Source organism: Melozone crissalis, unplaced genomic scaffold (assembly GCF_028551555.1).
Source record: "Melozone crissalis strain CALT ecotype California unplaced genomic scaffold, PUWL_Pcris_2 ptg000005l_1, whole genome shotgun sequence".
NCBI lineage: Eukaryota > Metazoa > Chordata > Aves > Passeriformes > Passerellidae > Melozone > Melozone crissalis.
In genome coordinates, this window is record NW_026535783.1 from 39730039 (window position 1) to 39747130 (window position 17092).

Consider the following 17092-nt stretch of genomic DNA (forward strand, 5'->3'; position numbering starts at 1 on the left):
CCGTCATTCTCGGTGCAGCACCGCGGCCTCGCACGGCCTCACAGCGGCTCCAGACGCGTCTCCCGCGGACCTGGGACCACCGAGGCCAGTTGCTCACCCGGGTCGTGCCGCAAAGAGCTCCCAGAGCGCCCTCATCCGCAGGGCGAGGGGAAGCGGCCGGGGCCCGGGCGGGGAGGCCTGGCCGGACGCCCACCGAGCGGTCCCGCCGCCGGGCCCCGGCACGGGCGGGAGGGAGGAGCTGCTGGCGGGAGGAGCCGTGCCGCGGCACCGCCTCCTGCCGTCATCTGCGCTGGAGGTGAGCGAGCGTGGCACTGCCGGCCGGCAGCGCCGGGGGTGGCAGCTCGGTCCCCTCTCCGGCCTCGGGGCGTTCGGCGGGGCGCCGGCGGCGAGGGGCCGCCCCGCAGGAGCGGTGCCGGTCCCGGTCCGGCCACGCGCAGCGCGGAGCTTGCCCTGCCCTGTCCTGCCCTGCCCTGCCCCGCCGTGTGTCTCCGGCTGCGGACGGGCGGGCGGGTGCGGCGTGCCCGGGACTGCGGTGCGGGCTCTCCGGGTTAGTCTGATTATGTTTTTATTGCTGTCCAGTTCGGCCTCAGGGAGAAGGGCTGGGGGGGAAGGCGTGCGGCGCAGGGTGGAGGGCGGCGGGGCCCCCGAGCCGGGCTGGGGCAAGTGCTGAGGCGCGCCGGGGGCGGCGGGTCCCTGTCCCCGCTGGGAGCCCCGCCGGCGCCCGGGGCCTGAGGGACTGGCGGAAAGCGCGTCTCCTTCCTGTGCTGTGTACTTATGTGTGTGTCTGTCGGTCTGTCTGTCTTCGTTTCGGGAGGGGGCAGATTGTCTGTGAACTTCCACGGACTTTTAAGTCTCTTAATTGTGGGGTTGCAGCACTTTAAGGAAAAACAGCACCCAGCAGCATGGGGGGGAATGGTGGGAGGTGGGTTCCTGCGTGCCTGAGGCGCTGGCCATTTAGGGACTGGACTCTGCTGCAGCTGAACGGGCTTTTCCAGGTGCACGCCGCGATCCCCGTGGAGGTCCGGCTGGCGCTGCAGGGAGAGCGGGGCTGGACTGGGACACTGCCCAAGAGGCTGGTTTTGCCGAATACAGCCCGATAGCAGGAAAGTCCTTAAATAGTAAACTTACGTGTTAGTACCATAAAGTGTCTTCTGTAAAGTAGCAATCTCTCCAATACCCTGCTTAGGTGAGCAGTGGTTTTTGGGTTACCCTCTGCCTCTCTCTTTTCTCTTTAGTGCTGCCTCTTAAAAGCTAAGCTATGGTACATACTATTGCTTTAGGGAAACTTGATGTTGGTGTTGTTATCTCTCCCTAAGGGAATGTAAATAGACTTGCTTCATATTACTTCTGAAAGGATATTGCTTAAGGTGAAGAAAGAGAGTTTGTTCCTTTTATTTTGTTAGAGAGTCGCATATTTATGTAGATGATTTGACACTAACATTTGGATAATGTAAGGTGAAGAGGGCTTAGGTCAATGTTAAAACCACAGAAATTCTTCTTAAAATGAACCTAAGGAGCACTGACAGTTCTGAAATTTATGAATGTGTATTGTAGCACCCACTGGACTTTTTTTATGTAGCAATGTAAATTTATAGGATGTTTATCTCATGGTTTATTAGTGTGGATATGCTCATAATGAAGTTCATTAAATTGTGTCTCAAAATTCTTCCATCTTCAAAGTGGAGAATACATGTTCTGATGAATGCCTAATGTAGTTGTTACTCTGACTCTTCCAAAACCTGTAATAGTACTTAATTTGTCACCTCTTTCTCCACCCAAATATTTTTTCCTATCCATGATCTATTGGGTTTTTTGCTTACTGCCATTTCAAAACTGATTCAGAAAAACCAAAATTTAACACAATTATTTAAATCTCTTTTGCTTTTAAAGATCAGTGTCTAATAAGTAATTTATTGGAAGAAAATAAAACAGGACTGCAAATATGTTCCTCTTAATTATTTTTATTTTACTGCCTTGCATTCTTTCCTTGATTCTTCCCTTCCTGCAATTAGATAAAACAGGGAGTTGAAAATAATTCTAAGTCTGGGAATCGATCCTTAAGCCATGAAAAGCAGCAGGAAGTTTCTTTCTCCAAATTCATTGGGCAGTAGTTAAAGGGTGTCTTCAGTTATATGTTTGGATATTCTTGATATTGGAAGAATTGAAACCTATGCCTAAGAATAAGCATGGTCACATGTTTTACTGTAATAGGGTGTGTTTGTGGAATGATGTTGATTTCTCTCTTTCTTGTCTGGCTTGTAGGGAGCTAAAGGGTTTTTTTCTTTTACTTTTGACACCAGTAGAATGGGCTAGAAACTATAAAAACTGCTTTCTCTGGGGTCATGTAATGTGCTCCATGTGCTGTTGAAAATGTGCTAACTGATTCTTCCAGTCCTGAACATACTGTACCTAATCAGTGTGTTTATATTCTGTGTAACCAAGGCACGTTAGGTGTGTTGGCATTCTTGGCTACTTTAGAGTAGAAACTGGCAGCAACCTTTCCTTGGGCAGCTGGTTACAGGGCACTGCCTCCCCCTTTCCCCCCAGCTCACATTGGGTTTTAAGGGTAGATAAGGGCTGGCACAGCTTCTATGCCCTTTTCAGCACCCTGCACAATACAGTGCTGTGCTAGCAATTGCTGAGAGCCTGCCTACAGGTTTGTCTTACACAGTGATTGAAGAATGTGTACTTGTTGGTGTTGCAGTGTGATTGCTTTTGTTACAGACCACCTCCTGTGAGGAGGTAACCTGCTTAGTAGATGAGGGAAAGGCTATGGACGTAGGCTACCTGGACTTTACTGAAGCCTTCGGTACTGTCTCCCACAGCATTCTCCTGGAGAAGCTGGCTACCCATGGCTTTTCCAGCTGCCCTCTCTGCTGTTTAAAACTACTGGGTTGATATCCAGGCTCAGGCAGTGGTGTTAAATGGAACTACATCCAGCTGGTGGTTGGTCACAAGAGATGTTTCCCAGAGCTCAGTCAATTTTAAAAGTTTTTATTGGTGATCTGGATGAGAGGATTGAGTATACCCTCAGTAAGTTTGCAGGCAACACCAAGTGGGGCAGGAGTTTTGATCTGCTTGAGGGTAGGAAGGCTCTGCAGAGGGATCTGGACAGACTGGGTTGGTGGGCAAGGCAGGGGTATGAGGTTCAATGTGCCATACCAGGTCCTGCACTTGGCTCACAACAGCTCCATTGAGGGCTACAGGCTGGTGCAGAGTGGCTGGAAAGGGGCCCAATGGAAAAGGCCTGGAGATGCTGGTCAACAGCAGCTGAACATGAGCCAGTGTGTGTCTGGGAGGCCAAGAAGGCTCCTGGCATCCTGTTCTGTACCATCAATAGTATGGCCAGCAAGACCAGGGCAGGAATTGTCCCCCTGTACTCGGCACTGGTGAGGCCACACTTCAAATCCTGTGCTCAGTTCTGGGCCCCTCACTGCAGGACAGACATTGAGATGCTGGAGGGTGTCTGCAGAAGGGCAACGGAGCTGGGGAAGGGTCTGGAGCACAAACCCTGTGAGAAGTGGCTGAGGGAGCTGGGGTTGTTCAGTCTGGAGAAAAGGAGGATCAGGGGAGTGCAAGGGACGCTGAAAGTAGGGTGTAGCTAAGTAGGGGTCGTTCTATTCTCCCAGGTAACAATTGGGCAAGAGGAAAAGGCCTTAAGCTGCACTAAGGAAGGTTTAGATAAGGTATTAGGAAAAATTTCTTCACGGGAAGGGTGGTCAGACGTTGGAGAGGAGTGCCCAGGGGAGTAGCTGAATCCTCATGCCTGGACGCATTCAAAAGCTGGGTAGACATGGATCATTGGTGGACCTGGCACAGTCAGGCTAAGTGTCTTTTCCAACCTAAATGATTCTATGATTCTACTGCTTGTAGTTATGTGATGCCATATTTGAAATTTATATATTGTAGAAGGTGAAAAGCAAACTTCAATGATCAGGGAAAATAAAATGTGCATTTAGGAGTATATTGATGAGCAGTTGGATATGTGTTTTATTGATTAAAACCCCATATTAGATAATAGCAAGGGTTTTTTTAACTCTACACAAGTTAACTGCAATGGAATGCTTTTTCAAGTTAAGTCTTCCCCGGCCGTAGCAAGTGGGAATTGGGATCATGGTCTTCTTTGCTGGTCATCCTGCCATTTGGTGCTAGGTACAGTTTTGACCATTCCTTCTCTAAGTGTAATTTGTATTTGAATCAGTTTTGTGCTGTCATTATTTGCTATAGTGACACCACTGATATTCTGAATTTTATTTTCTCTAAATAGATCAAGTATGTAATTTGTCACTGCAGATTCCTGTTGTGGTTATGTGGTCACATGAATTGTCTTATTCTTCACATTTTTACAGTTCCAAAAGACCTTTTCTCCTCATATGTGAGCAAGAAACTTGAAGTCCTCCTTCGGTGAACTGGAAATTCCATTTTTTTACGTTCCTTCTTCATTCTCCAGTAGTGACTGGAAAACCTTATCAACCTGTTGCAAGGTACAATTTACAACTATTTATTATTTCCTCCTTTCAGTAAAGCTGGTCTGTTTTATTTGTCATCAGTGAAGTAGGAGGAAGTTGCAAGTGCATGGTTTATTTTCACTGCTGTCCAGATGTGCTTGTGTTTTGTACTTTGAAATATGAAATTTTAAAGTAAGAGTAAGCTCACAATAGTTTCTTCAGAGTGTCACAGCTATGATCTGCATCATAATAAAAAAAACTAAGTTACTTGGAAATTTTTTTGTGATGCTGTGCATGTGCATAGTCTTAGGATGCTTCTGTCTAGTAAAGCAGGTGCTGGATGATGGCCATTTTATTAACTGTGCTCATTTTTATGCTAGCTGTTTTATCTCAAGATTCATGTATTTTGAAATTGCGTGCCACCTGGCCTACCTCCTGCTTGGTACCCTCAGTTTTTTTATGTGATGCTTGTAACTGCAATATTTTCAATTCTATAGATAGTGATGTACCTTTTAAAATGTCTCTTTAAGATCGGAGAACAGACCCTGGAGCTGAGACACAGAAGCTGAAAGATTCATTCAGTGCTATATAAGAAATGTGTGACTGCAGATCAAGACCCAGTGTTGGTAGGATGATTTTTATTCTCTTCTAAAGGAGACCATTTTGCTGTGAATCATGAAACTTATCCTATGAAAAAAACCAAAACTATCAGACTTCTGGAATCAGGTTCCACTTGGCACCTTTTATCTTTGTGCAAACTTAGAATTTGGCAGTATTTTGGCAAGGGAAAATATAACTTGAAAAGTCTATCTCGATGTCCTTTTGTGGAGCTTTTAGTTTATGACCACAATTATATTATGCATTATGAACACAAATACAAAGATCCTTTGATTGCACAAATACTTAAAATCAATGTCCTTCTACAGTAGAAATCTTGGTGCAATTTGCAGTAGTTGACAGTTATTAAGCCTTGTTAACAGCTTCAGAAACTTAGTTAACTGTGCCACTTGAGCTGAAGAAAACTGCTGCCATTTAAGATTACAGCTTGGTGAGCAGTGCAGTTTAATGAGATGTTGCCTTCAGCACCAAACAAAGCTGACTAAAAATGCTACAACTGTTATGGCAGTTTGCCACTTTTTTGGCTGTGGTTGCACAACTGTTGATAAGGCTTTGTGATAATATCGGATCACTGAACGGATCTGAATTAAAAATAGCTTTGCAAGAACAAAAGAAACTAGTGTGAAGGGCAGCTGTCTTTCAACTGGCTCTTTAGCTGGGGCAATTTGCATGTTCTACCTGCACTTGTGGGGCTGTGTGGTGGGGGTGGGGCAGTGTAAATGGCAGGGGACAGGCCTAAGAGAAGTGGAATTGATAAACTGAGACCTGATAGTTTCTCTTGCTCTTGAGAAGATGATTGAGTGTGTGAAATTGCTGTTGGTGTTCATTTGATTTAGTCAAGAGAGAGGAACTTGTTGCTTGGTTTTAACAGCTTGGTGTTGCCTTGTCCCCAGCCTGAAATCTCACTTTCTGTGCCCACTGGGCCTCTTGTTGCTGCTACTTTGTAGCAAAATTAGCTACTTTTACTACTCTGTAGCAAAGCCCATGGTCAGATTAGTGCATGCCGAGGGAGTGAATAGACTGGATTCTCCTTGCCCTGTGTGCAGAGATTCCCATTCTTTGCTATCTGGGAAAGTAATTTGCTTTCTTTCTCCTGGTGAGTTTGTTTTCACAAGAAGTTCTTGGCCTGAGTACCAGTGTGAATCAGCTAAATGGCAGAGGATACATCCATGCAGCTAGATGATGGCTTAACTATAGAGGAGCTACAGGCCAATCATGTGCCTAGCAAAATCAGGGCATAGATCCTCCTGGAAATGTGCTTTGGTGCATAGAAAATAAAGATATGTTTGGTGCCAGCCAACATGGCTTCTCTAAGGGCAAACTGTGCCTGAAAATTTTGATGACTTTCTATAACAGGGTTATCGAGTTGGTAGTTAGGAGCAGTTGACACCACCTACCTGGACTTATACAAAATATTGCCACTGTTCCTTGTCTCTAAACTGAAGAGACATGGGTTTGGCATGTGGACCACTTGTTGGATAAGGAATTGGCTGGATGATCACACTCAAAGAGTTGGGGTCAATGGCTCAATGTCCAAGGGGAGGGCAGTGGTGAGCGGTGTCCTCGGGGCTGGTATTGGGAGCAGAGCTGTTTAACAGCTTTGTTGGTGACAGGGATCATGGGATGGAGTGCACCCTCAGCAGCTGTGCTGAAAACGCCAACGTGTGTGGGGTGTCAATGTGCTGGAGGGCAGGAATGGCATCCAGTGGGACTGTGACAGGCTTGAGAGTCTTATGTAGATCTCATGTAGGTCCTGCATAGAGGCTGTGGCAATTGCAAGCACAGATACAGGTTGGGAGAAGAATGGAGTAAGAGCAGCCATGGGTAGAAGACTTGGGGTTGCTGGTTGATGAGAGGCTGGACATGACTGGGCAATGTTCACGTGCAGCCTGGAGACCCAGCCACATCCTGGGCTGCATCCAAAGCAGCGTGGGCAGCAGGGCAATGGAGGGGGTACTGCCCCTCTGTCTGCTCTGGTGAGACTCCAGCTGCAGGGCTGCATCAGCTCTGGGTCCCAGCACAGGAAGGACATGGACCTGTCGGAGAGAGTCGTAAGGAGGGCCATGAAGATGATGTGGAGCAACTGGAACAATTCTCCTGTGAAGACAAGCTGAGCAAGCTGGGGATGTTCAGCCTGAAAAAGAGAAGATTCTGGGGAGACCTTAGACCAGCCTTCCAATACCTAAAGGGGGTAAGAGAGTTGGTGAGGGACTCTTGACGAGGTCATTTAGTGATACGACAATGGGGAATGGCTTTAAACTGAAAGAGGGTAGGTTTAGATTAGATATTACAAATAAATTCTGTACTTTGAGAGTGATGAGACTCGGGCACAGGTTGTTCAGAGAAACAGTGGAAACTTTGTTCCTGAAAGTGTTCAAGGCCAGCTTGGATGGGGCATTGAGCCACCTGATCTGGTGGAAGGTATACCTGGTCTGCCTGTGGCTAGTGGGGCTATAGCTAGGTAATGTTTAAGAATGCTTTCAATCCAAACCATTCTACGATTCTGTGATTAATTGTTGGAGGGGTGTGCCCATCACTCTCCAGGTCTCAGTGTAGCTATTCCCAACAGCGGCAGCTGGGGGAGCAGGGACATACCAGCAGCAGCAATCTGCTGGTAGTCCCAGGTCTGTACTGAGACTGGCAGCCTGTGCTGGCCTCTGGTCTGTGTCAGCAGCTCTTGCTGACTGGCATGTGTAGAAAAGTTTCCCAGTGCTAGAATGGCATTGCCATTTAGTCATGGAAAATCTTGTGAAGTCTCCTGCCATTAGCCACTGGGCCATGAAAGCCAGTAAATGGCTTTGGATTTTGCTCTTGGATTCATTACAAACTGTTGTTTCTTCCCCAAATCTTTTTTTTTTTTCAGTTCATAAAGAGGCATAACTGAATGAGATAGCGGATCTCAAACTGTGGTTTTCTCATTACTAATGGCAGTAATTGGGCCATGGGCTATATGTCAAATGGCATTTAGTTGGTTTTCTGAAGATTTCTGCTGATCTCTGAGTGATTTGGAGGGAAGTTTGTAATCTGCTGGCTTACAAAATTTGGGAAATGTGGGCTTTTGTTTGTCTTTTTTTTACCCAAGTGAACTCAGTTGCTGGTAAAACATTTTAAACACTTGTGAGCCAGAAAATTTGGAAGAAGCCAGGTTTTTATTTGAGTAGTGTAAAAATCCCTTGCAGCTACCATTTCTGTCTATCTCCAATTAGAAGATAATTGAAAATATTTATTTTGGGTCAAAAGAACAGTCTTCATGGCTATGAGGGTTACCTTCTCTAACCCAAGCTGTCAAGCTGCATTATTAAAAGGGAGTTGAGAAATTTGTGGGGCTCCTATTAGAGCTATACCGGAAATCTTCAAAGGATGATTGAGCTACATGGTAAGATTATGGTATATCCTGCTTACTGCTAAGGTAACTTTCTGGTGTCTGCAGATGCTCTCCCTTTTTATACCTAATTTAACTCTTGGTCTTAATGTGTTGTAAGAACTTTTTGACAGGAGTAATGCAGTGGCCATTGAGGCCATGGCCATGTTGAGTCTGGCAGGGAGCACTACACAGAATCAAAACTATCTCAGATAAGAACACTGAACTTCATTTTCATTAGTGCTGTCTAAGTTTTTTTCGATCACTGTGTTACTTAGTTACTTCAGTGTCAAATTTGACATTCAAAACTCTGTCAAGGGATGAGTCAGCTGTGTTGTAATCCTTTGTCTTTGGTGTCTCTCCTCCTCTAGGGTTTTACAAATTTGAGAAGGCTTGTTACTGATTTGTGTGAATAGACAAATATTTCTGTATGCATAATTCTGACAAAACATTGCTAAGAAAATATATAGTCCTATTCAGCCTTTTCTCTCCAGTATGTTGACTGACCATATTGGGAGAGATTTATGTGAGGATGGAGGGTGAAAATTGCCTTCTAGGCTGTAAGAGAGATTGCCATGCAGTGTAGTCTTTTGGAGTATGAGTCAAGGTAAAGATCACTATACTTTTACTGTCTTCATTGTGCAATGCATTATCAGCAGATCCACACCTGCGGGTGCTGATTGGGATGTCTGTATTTCTTTGTGATGTGTTTAATGTGAGATTCTTCACTGAGCAGAAGGGATGGTCTGGTGTGGAGATTGCCTCGTACTCAGCTGACCCAGGTCCTGGTCACTGGGCTGCAGAGAGATTCAGTGGTGTTTCTATGGTTAAACAAGTTGCCTGCAAAGAAGAAGGCTCATGTGTCTTATCGTGCATGAAGGAGCGCACCCTATGACAAAATTGCGTTCACGGCTTCTGCCAAAACTCGTGTCTTTGCTTGAGTTTGAGTGATGTGGAAGTCAGTGTGGTAACTGTATAAGGTACGTGATAGTCATACATGTCTGCATGAAGGCCGGCACACAGAGTAGCCTTTGAGGGACTGGTACTTTAGCTCTTTACATCTCACTCAACTTTGAGGAAAAGAAACTTTCACATTCCAAGTGGTAATGGAAGCTCCTGAGAGGGAACAGATTTCCACCAAGTTTAGTCACTTTGTTCAACATGAAAACAAAGGAAGTATTGTGAAGAGCTTTCTGGCTAGAAAACAGTAAATCTTCTCATGGGAGTCCACAGTTTCTGGTTTTGTTTTTAGTACAAACATGATGATGTAACAAAGTCATCTTGTTAAATAATGATACTTGTATGTTTAATGCTATCAGTTTTTGTTTACACTACAAACTTTTTTGCCAGCTATTCATAGATTGCTGTAGGATTCTTAAATACAGCAATGGAAAGAGCATTATTGTTTGTTTCTCAAGGGCAATAGAAATCTGAATTGGAAACTTACTTTGCTTAGAGGCTTTGCTGGTCTTTCCACTAGAAATAGTTTTGAAGTACTGGGGAATGTGGATGATGAAGAGTCATAGTCTTTCTGATCACATTTTCTGTGATTGTTAGACTTCTGCTGAAATTCATGGTGCTGCTAGCATATAAGCAGATGTGGTGCTTCTGAGACTACTTTAATCTTCAGGCCTGTCAGTGTGATGATTCTTAGTGCATGCAGAAGGCAGAGGTGGCATTTTCAAGATGTGTCTTACTAGGCAGAAGAACACACAAAATGTTACTATATGGGGTACAAATAATGGAATCTAAGATATTAAAGTGCCTAAAATTGAAGCACAAATACCTGTGTAATTTTAAGAGATCATCTAATATTCTGATATTACTAGACAAAACAATGCAAAACTTTAGTGTTGATAATGAGAAGGAGGAGTTTGAGACCTCTTCAATAAAACAATCCATCCAATCAGAAGATGGTCTTAATTGACCATGTGAATACAAAATTTCTTTTGTATCAATTATGTAAGAACACCTGCTAAAATGTTCACTGTTGAACAAATAAAAAAAAATATTTTCAGAGCCAGATCTAAGGAATTAGTAGTATATAACCATAAATATTTAGGTTAAGATGGCTCACATACTGCTTTTCATTTGAAATATATTTCTTATTCAAAGTCTTATCCTTAAGTTTCTGAAGAAAAAAAAAATCCAACAGTAGGAGGAGTGTCCTACTTGTTAGCCTGCAAAGCTTTTAATTAAGTCTTGGAATGTTATAAACTGTCATCTCTGTGCAGTCCCAAGCTCTCTGTCGGGAGTTATGTAGAACACGGGCAACTAATTTTGACCCGTCCGTGGAGAAATATTTTAATTGTCCGCATATGAAAGAGCAGATTCAGCATACTGTGGTGCTCTCATGCAAAATAGCCAAGAAGCATATGAGTCTCTAGCAGAACTAGGTGTTTTGTATGGCTGCCCCAGGCCTACGTTAAGTGTTTGCAAGGTTGCTTTTCTTTCTCTAGGTTTCTATCGTGCCAGAGAGCATACTGGGTTTTGTTGTGTGTTGGTGTCTATCTAGGTGTGATTTTTGTTGTGTTTTTCATACACTTATGTTGGAGTCTGAAGTATTACTACTAACAGACAGTCCCCATCTAGGACTGTCTTTGTTATTTGACTGCCTTTCTATAGCAGAGTAGCAAAACTGGAAGCTCTGAGCAGCAGATGAATACTTTGAGTCATCTACAGCACATACAGGCTGCAATGAGGGCAGTGTTTCCTTCATTTTTTCCTTCTTACCTCAACAGACCAGGTTGTTATTATTGTTATAATTATGTGAGCAGAGGCCTTTCTGTTGTGCTGTTATTAACAAAAATGAGCACACAAATACGTTTCCTCTTTTATCTTTGGGATAAACGTATTTGAAACTACTCGTCAGAGTTACTGGTTCCCAGCTTGAGATCATTGCTTTCTGCTAACAGCTGAACTGATCAATTCACTTCCTCTTTTCAGTTGCAACCCAGTAAGTCACTAAATTATTGCTTTGCTGATTAGTATTCTGACTTTTCTTTACAGGCTTGTTTCTAAAGGGGAATCTGTGACATGCACTTGTCAGACTCCTAATTTTAATAGATACCCTCCTTGCTATGGGAGGCTGATAGTATAGTAAGACAAATGCACAGTGCAACACCAAGAAAGGAGATTGCAATCTTTGTGTTTCAGCAATGTACATTAGCAGTATTTTCCTACTATATAAATAATTAAAATTGTTGTTTGAAATGGAAAAAAGAGCCATTATATGCTCGATCTCTGGGAGCTCCAGCATCTAGATTTAGCTGTATTTCTTTGGGATCTGAAGTCTGTCATACTGAAGCCCAAAGAGAATGTGTGTTGTGTGTTACTAACTTCTGAGTTTGTAAGTATTTTCCTACTTTTTGGTTTGAACCTACCCAGCTTCCATTTTTTACGCTTTATGTCACAGAAGTGACAGAAGCTCTACATGATGGAGGATTGACATATCCAACTGATCATCTAAGAGCAGTACCCTCTTTACCATAGTTTCTCTAGAGGAAATGTTGTATAAGGATTCTGATAGTAATTGAATTCTGAGGAACTCTTCTTTGAGCTTGCACAAGAAAGATTGCTGTAGTTTAAGTGCATCTGTGATCAAAATGTAACTTTGGTGCAGCCCCAAAGCAGTTGTGCATCATAGGAAAATCCTACCTCATATTTTTTGATGCTTGAATTTATTTACCTGTGATGTAAAAATAATAATTTGTAAACAGATGTGTGACCATATGTGGAGGTCAATTATTAACTAGTAAGCAGCCATGAACATATGCATGATTACTAAGTGCAGTTACCTCCATCACTCGTCTTGACTCCTTATACTTTGTGCACATACACTGTGCAAACTGTCTGTAATTCAAAATTGCCCTTTGCATCTTACCACTGGTGCCAAAAAGATTTTTGCTTTTTATACATTTTCCATATATTCATAGCTCTGTAGACTACTATTACAAAGTTATATAGGTCCTTAACTAACTGTAGTCTAGGTAGTACTGTCCTACCCTTTCACTTAGATTTTAGAACAATAAGCTAATTTTCCTGGAATGTTTAATCTTGCTTCTGTAGTGAACCAATGAGATTATTATTATTTTCTCTATGTATCATAGACATAATACATGTGTGGTTAGCAGCTGGGGGGAGATGGAGGGGGCTTAAATAGGGGCAGAACCAAAAGTGTGGTTAATTAATAAACTTAATTAATATTCCTCTAATTGGATTATTTCTGTTAAGTATGCTAATTTTTTCAAACTTATAAAATTGTCAGGGTCCTGTATTATGTGTGCATTTCATCATATTTGCACTATGAAGGGCGTTCATTTAAGGTAAATGTATGTTATCATCTTAATATTGTTTGGCTTGTGATTTTAGGCGTCACCACTTGGATCATGGCTCCAATGGTGGAATTCCACGGTTCCACTTCGCTTGGTATGAAGTGACAATCTGTGTCAACAGAAGTTTGAAACCTGATGAAGACCCTTTTGTGTGATCCTACTGTTGGTGTTCCCTTTGTTAGTTTGCTGTTCAGGCTTATTCTCATCCCCTCTCTGTCCCTCTGAGAAGTGTAGGAGCTGAAGTGGTGAGATCTGAATCTAGGTGTTCCTTGGACAAGCAAGGGGAGCCCTGCTAGGTGTAGGTGTGTGCCCCGATACAAAGGTTGCAATGGATCTTCTAGCTGGTCATGGCTTTTCCATACTTGCCTGCATTTCTGTTATGTGGGCAAGGACCCCCTCTGGCCCTCGCTATCATTTTACCCGATGGCAGTGTTGCCAGTGCCCTAAATGAGCCTTGTGCACAGTGGTGTGGGCAGGTGTGCCCCAGGCACAGCTGGCAGAAGGCAGGCATCACTGCAGTGTTGATGCTGGTGACTGATGGTGAGGAGTTTGGTGTCTGGGGACATGTAACGTAGTACCATAGAGAACTGATGCACATCCATAGTCTATGCCTGGTTTGGATCTGTCTTAAACTTAAAAAAGAACTGTGAAAGTCACCTGTGATTGAAGGACTGTCTGATCTCTTTGGGTGTGATGTGACACTATAAAAACCAGTGTGGCTTTGTATGTTTCATTCTTCTCACATCAGGTTGTATTTGAGTAATTAGAAGTTCTCTTTGAACAAAAAAATTACTGGGAAACAAACATATTTTTTATTAAATTATGACAGTGTGAATTGTGGGACAAACCCCCCCATCTGTACTAATTGGGATTGGTAGCTAATTTGCTTCACTTAATTTTTAAAAATAATAGCATATATTGCCAAATCATAATCCAGTTTAGATTGTACATTCCTTTTAAAAGGAAGTTGCTCATGTTTTGTTTGGTTTTGTGAGTTTTTTTACCTCACTCTGATAGAGGCTAAAAAATTGAGTGATTTATTTCAGAAATATATAAGCCACAGTAATTAAGAGAAGACATCTTTTAAACTTTTTCCATGCATGGCATTATTGCAGCTCTTACTGGAGCTGAATTTTACCTGTTTATAATTGTATCCCTATGCCAGGCTGATTCTGTGGTCAGAAGGATCTTGGAAGTCACAGGGATACAGCAGTGCCTAGCTGCTTATATTTTTTCCAAAACTCAGGGGGATTTTCTTGTGGTTGTTTGGGGTTCAAGGAAGAGCTTAAATCTAAAATAATCATATTCAGTTAGTTTTCATCTGAAATTATCTGGTCTATTCAAATGTTGTTCGCACATGTATTATTGAATTTTGAGTTGAATTTATGTAGTTAATGACTACGATCTGAAATTTCCTCAGCCTTGATGTTCAGTATATTTCTGACTTAATGTGGTGTAACAGGATAACACCATACTATGGCCATGGCAAGTACATAGTTTGTTTAGTATGGTTAAACTGGAGGTTAAAATGCAAGTGGCAATTTTAAATGAAGTTAGATGTATAATATCAGACTGTGTTAGGAAGTAAATTACAAGTTTTTTGCTTGGCTTTGAATTGTTGGTTTTTTGGGGGGTTTTGGATTTTTTTTTTTGGCTGTGAGTTTTTTGTTCTATTTTGTTTAGGGGATTTTTGTTTTTTTAGTTGGTTGGTTTGTTTGTTTGGGGGCTTTTTGGTGGGTTGTTTTTTGGGGTATTTTTTGATTGGCTGGTTTTCTTTTTCTTTTTTTTTTCTTGTCACAGTATTACGTTAATAGAAGAATGTAGTTTACCTGCAAATAAATGGTGGTATGGACGAAAAGTGTGGTTCATACATGTTGAGTTAAAAAACAAAAGATGCTTTATTATATTTTTGTTGGCTGCTATTGAACAAATCTTTGATTCTTTCATAGATCTTCAAAGCAGAAAGAGTTTAGCTTCAAACTTGAGATATAATTACAGGGATATAAGCTTCTTTCAGGGATTTAACTTGTTCGTCAAAAAGTAAATATTTTCCTCAGTGTTCTCAACACTATAATATTGTGCTAAAGCATCACAAATGACATTAAATCTGCTAGAAATATGTATTTTTATGAAGTACTTTGACAGAGTAAGCAACTAAGTTTAGTAAAAAATTATTCTTAATTTTTGCATTTGCAATAATCTCTAGGGATCCTAGTGACAAATTTCTGGCTGGGATTTAGTAATTGCTTGGATTTAAACTTTGTTTTAGTAGCAGTCACATTAAATACTTGGATGTTTGCTTGCAGTGCTCTTAATATTGTTTATCCTTTTATGCAGAGTGCATTTGACACAGTGGGGATTATTGCAATTAAAAGCAGCAAAAGTTTGGCTGAAAAGGCTGGAATCAAAAAGAGTTTGACTTAGGTGTTTTGGCTAATTAAAATGAACAACAAATGTTGATAAAGGAAGATGGATGTTCAGAGTCTTTCTGTGGGACCTCAGAAATTGACTCTGTGAATTTGTTACTTTCACCATCAGCTGTAAGTGATATTTAGAATGGGTTTTGCAAACTCTGAGAAATACTGTGCAGTATGAATTAACAAAGTGAAAATGATAGTATGTCTTTAATATACTAAAGGCTGGGATTTGCAGGAGGACCCCGAAACTTGGAAGGATCAGGAATAAAATCTTCAGTGGTTTTCTTAAAGCTTTTATGAGGTTTGCTGGACACAGTGTCTTCACCACTAAAATTGAATGTAAATTTTCAAACACAATTTTTACAGAGCACAAAATTCATCTTTGCATTTTGTTGAAGAATTGAAGCTAGCTGTTACATGGAAATGAGTAGTTCAGCAAGATGCAGCTGGTTCTTTTAGCCTCAGTTCTGGTTGTGTAGATTTGTTGTATAAGGCACTGGAGGTAAAAGCATTTCATGAAGTGCAATACATATACCTGGGCTATATAAGTTTTTGCTTTTTAAAAGCTTGCAGTTAGTTTGTCAGTCCTCTGCAACAAGCTGTCCCTTAAAACCTGGGACATGAGGAGAAAACCAAGGCTATCCTCATAAGACCCACTGAGTTGCTGCAGCTCCTTCTGGCAGAAGTGAGGATTCCAAAGGTCCAGCCTTTTCTGTGAGAGACTCTTAAGGACTAAATAAGCAAGTTGTAAGAACAGTACCTTTAAGGGCAAACTGAAGAACAGAAACACAATATAGTGGGTACAGGGAAGGGTAAGATCCCATGGCTGAGGCCCATTTCGACCTATGTGTTTCCTGTGGTTTGTCTCTGTGTTGCCGGAGAGCATGTTGCCTGTCTCTGTGCAGGGTAAGCAAATGCAGGCTGTGAACCTAATTGTGCTCTAGGGTTTCTCAGAGACTCCAGCAGCACACAGAATCAGATTTCACTTGAAAAATATCTGTTATCTACTGGGCCTTGACCATGTATTTCCTGCCATTTATTCTATTAGGTAACTTTTTATTTGTACCTACGAAATATTGGAATATATTCTGTTCCATCATACACGTTCTCTTGACACACAACCCTGTGTGCATGTAAATGAGAATTAGACCTGGTATTCAGGGAATAAATAATTGGCGAAGCCAGCAGTGATGTTGGGAAGTTACATGTTCATTTGTGATACTTTCATCTGTTCATTTACCTTATCTTCAAGAGCATAAGGTTCTCTGTAGGGAAAGCAAATGTTTTAATGCTCAGACAGTGAATCATCATGCTAGGTGTGTGCAATGGGTATTAAAGGTAGAGCAAGTAAAAGAATACCATTTGTTCCAGTTTTAACTTTGTTGCACTGATAGCAGCTAGCAAAGGTGAGTGACAACAGTAGCAAAAGCCAACTTTAAAGAAATATTACTCTTAGGTATCCTGGGAATTGGATGTATGAAATAATCTCAATTGTGTTGTGTTCTGCTGAATTAACACCAAAAATCCTAGTGATATCATCTTTAAAAATCAGTCTACAATGGCAAAATATATCCCTACATATCTGGGTTCACTGGGAAGAGGAATTCTCATTCCTGCTCAGCAGAATTGGATTTATTTGGGCGTGGCCCATGAAACATGGGTAGTTCCTGTACCTCCTATTGACAAGAAATTTTTTCTTTTCATCTAGCAATGCAACTTAAGAATGCCAGTAATTAACAGAAATTTTGGCTAATCAAAGTCTTACAAAAATGCAATGGGAAGTAGTTTGTATGTTTAGTTGGTATGATAAAGAGACTTGAAAGTCAGGAGTCAGTCAGATCTAACACTGTTGCAGTGCCACACAATAAAATTCTAATTTATTTGAATACAGCATAAGACTAGGTTAAGATAAAT

General features: G+C 41.9%; 1 protein-coding gene across 2 annotated transcripts in view; it reads left to right on the forward strand.

Moving 5' to 3' along the window:
- The first annotated feature begins 255 nt into the window (after positions 1-255).
- PIP5K1B (phosphatidylinositol-4-phosphate 5-kinase type 1 beta) overlaps positions 256-17092 on the forward strand; it is a 98099-nt gene continuing 81262 nt past the window's right edge. Inside the window, exons 1-3 of one of the 2 annotated variants that reach the window (XM_054287736.1) lie at positions 256-295; positions 4350-4484; positions 4979-5074. The gene's annotated coding sequence lies outside the window, so the exon portion shown is untranslated. Of the gene's footprint in view, positions 296-520; positions 548-4349; positions 4485-4978; positions 5075-17092 lie in introns of those variants that run through there. The other variant, XM_054287727.1, reaches the window with a different exon arrangement.